The sequence below is a fragment of the Heterodontus francisci genome, unplaced genomic scaffold (genome assembly GCF_036365525.1).
Source record: "Heterodontus francisci isolate sHetFra1 unplaced genomic scaffold, sHetFra1.hap1 HAP1_SCAFFOLD_361, whole genome shotgun sequence".
NCBI classification, from domain to species: domain Eukaryota; kingdom Metazoa; phylum Chordata; class Chondrichthyes; order Heterodontiformes; family Heterodontidae; genus Heterodontus; species Heterodontus francisci.
In genome coordinates this window covers 422,724-426,302 of record NW_027141946.1, presented here as the reverse complement: position 1 = coordinate 426,302, position 3,579 = coordinate 422,724, and positions in this window count along the sequence as shown.

Here is a 3,579-nt window from a genome sequence, read left to right as displayed (position 1 = left end):
ATGGTTATCTTCATGTCAAAGGTACTTAAAACCCGTCACCAACACCTCACTGTGAGGAGGGAGTGGAAGTGCACCTGGCCCTCCACTCCCCCAGCAACCCATTGAGGAACACATTAAAACGGCGCCTCTCAACCAGTTTCACGTCCGCGCGCTTGCCCGCTATCTTAAGGGCGGCACGGACGGACTGGATGATCAGCGCCAGATTCGACCAACGGTCGAGGGCCAGCTGAACTTTATTGCGGCAACCTCTGCAAGCCGCGAGGAAATCCCGGAGTTCCGCCGTGGGGATGAGAGGAGATTCGGTGGGAGGCACGAGGGACTCCACCACCTCACTGGCGATGGAATCAAGATCATCCTCCGTGCCCCGCACCGAATCCCCATCCTCCTCCGTGTCGTCACCGCCAGCGGCCGACACATCCACCACACACTGTGGGGCGGACGTCGCGGCCGCGCCAGCTGGTGCCGCCTCCGTCACGATCCCACCCCCAGGATCGATGGTGGAGGAGTCCTCTCTGGGTTCTGTAAAACTGTAAAACTGGAGCCTGTAGGCACCAGCGGTTCAGGACCCCCCTCCACCTCCATCCCCAGGCCAATGAGTGGTCCAGGGGAGACGGAAGTTCCGGACTCCGGGAAACCAGCCGGAGCCGAGACTGGAGGCGGCGAGAGGAGGCCATTTCCCGCTCTGCCAGCACCCACAGGCCCAGCAGATGGGGCAGCATTCTCAGTTATAACTGGGTCGGGTGTCTCCTGGTTGGTGGTGGACTCCGGCTGGGAGGCCCGACCCTCTGGGGCCTCGCCCTCCCCTTCATTCAGGACATCCGACCCAGTAGCAGTGGCAGAATGGGCGGCTTCCCTAGTCTCCCCCACCACAAGCAGGGCCCCACGTACTCCTTCAGGAGGGGCCTCATGTACCGGGGCCATCCCCTCCCCTTCATCCTGAGAAATAGGGAGCACGTGCCCGGACTTTGTATCCTTGGTGGTGGCGGTAGGGGGTACCTGAGGACCAGAAACAGGAGGCAGCTCCCCTCCAACAGATGGGCCCTGCACCTCAGGGCCCTGTGTTATTTCTGTGGAGGGGTGCCTTCTCCTCTTTTTCGCACTTGGGCGTGGAGACTCAGAGACCTCCATGTCATCAGAGGCCTCCGCCTCCACACCCTTTTTTCCCTTTCTTGTCACCCTCGGCCTGAGCCCAGCCCTGGGACAGGTGGATTCCATTGGAATGGGCTTTGGGCTGAGCTCAGGCTCGGGTTGAGTCAAAGTGTCCAGGGGACGCGCCTCATGATGTTTCTTTTTTCCCCGCGTCTTCCTTCCGCTCGGACGGACACTCCACTCCCCACCAGAGACTGTGAAAACCACAGCCTCCGGAACCGACTGAGCAGTGTCTATTGGATGTGTGCGGGGAATGGGAGGATGTGCTGTGGAACCACTCTGGGCCGCCGAGGTGGAGCTGGCGGCCGGGAGGTTGGGGCAGTTCTTCCGAACATGCCCCACCACCTTGCAGACGTGGCACCGCGCCCCATCCGAGGTCCAGAAGACGCGGTAGGCCGTCCCCTGGAACTCCACATAAAATTGGCCCTCCGTGTCCTCCTCCCGCGCCAGCTGCATAAATAACTGGCGGCGGAAGGAGTAGACATGTTGGAGGCTGTGCTCCCGAAGACCAAGCCGGACTGGGGTGATCCCTGACCTCGCCTCCCCCAGATGGTGCAGGTGGGGGTGGAGGAGCTCACTGGGAATGAAGGGTGGGACGTTGGACAACATTATCCGATGTGCAGTGGCCCCCAGAGGGTCCACTGGCAGGAAGGTCCCTCCCACAGCGTGCCCCTTACCCAGGGCCAGGGACACAGCCCGCTCGGTCCTCAAAAAGAACACAGCCTTCCCATACATCTTTGAGGCCGCAACAATGGCCGAGGGGCCGACAACCTCGGCCATTACCTTTACGCAGGCCTCAATAGACATGTTGGGGTGGGGATAGCTCTTCACCCCATGGCTGGATGTTAGCAATTTAAAGGGTGACGGGGCCACGTGGGCAACCACAGAAGCTGCAGATGCATAGGTAGTAGAGGGCCCCGCCACCGGTGATGAAGGGCTTGCCATGGGTCTAAGAGCTAAACCCACACCAAATTGTGGGCTTGCACACTAAATATCAGAGATTCACAGAAAAAATTGAAAAGACAAACAAACAAACAACAGGTTAGTGGAGAAGCAGAGGTAATAGAGGAGAGGCAAAGGCAGGCTGGAAGGGATGACTTGCTTTCTGGAGGTGGTGCTCACAGTACACTTAAAACAGTCTTTGAAGTTGGTCTTCCGGTCTTCTGGTTGGGGGAGTCTTCTTCACCTGGGTCCGCTGAAGCTGCCCAGGCACTATCTATCTGTCTGTTTAGCTGGGCAGCTTCAGCTGACCCAGGCTTGGCAATTGGGGTGGGGAGGGAGCTTTCCTGTGTGCTTTTGCAGCAGCACAGACTCCTGTTGAATTGGCAGCCCCACCCCTTGTTGTTCCAGCCACTTGTTCCTCCCCCAACAGTCCAAAGTAAATTACTGGTGTTCAGCACCCACCTCCAGCCAAAGCCTTGTTTCCAACAAAAAAAGAATGTCTCTTTCTTCTCTTTTATAGGTGATTGTTGTTGGAGTTTTCCTCTGCTTGTTTTTAGCTCCTCTCTCCACCTCTGCAACCTCCAAATGCCACCAGCACTCTCAGCTGCACCTCGTTGAGGCACTCAACACTCAGGCTTCCCAATCAGAGAACAGCCAACCCCGTGCTGTACCTGTCCTGGAAGTGTTTGATTGGGACAGTGTCGAGGAAGCTTTTCTCTGTATCTAACCCCGTCCTGTACCTATCCTGGAGTGTTTAACTTAACAGTTCAGAGGCAGCTTTATTCTGTATCTAAGCTGTGCTGCCCCTGCCATAAACTTCAGCACAAATAAAACTCCTTTACAAACTCGCACCAAGTAAAAGGCCTGCTCAGGTCACAAACAAAAACCCGACCTGAATCCGACGGAAGCACGTGGGATCCGAGCCCGACCCGGCCCAGGTCCCTCCATTTTCCCCCCGAGACCGACCCGACCCGACCCGACCCAAGCCCAAAGGTCGAGTTCGGAAGAGTGGCCCGACACATGTCATCGGGTCCCATCGGGTTTGGGTCGGGTAACAGGCCTTTACACCAAGTCCCGTTCAACCATCACTCCTGTGCTCACTGACTTACGTTGGTTCCTGATCCAGTAAAGCCTCGATTTTAAAATTCTCATCCTTGCTTTCTGACCCAACTCATTCCGAACTACTCAAAAATGAATCTGCCTCCTCAAAATACTAAATGTTAGTTTGTTTGAGGGATCACCTTCACCACACGGACTACTGTTGTTCAGGATGAAGGCCCACCATTTTCTCATGGTAACCAGTGATGGGGAAGTAATGCTGGCCTTGTCAGTATCACCCATATCCTGAGAGCAAATAGACAGGAAATGAAATAGGAATAAAATCAATGAGTTTGTAATTGACTGATTGAAACAAGGCGAGGTCTGTGATCAGAAAGAGACGTCATAATCCGATAAACAAATTGTCAACACAATTTATCTCACCAACCC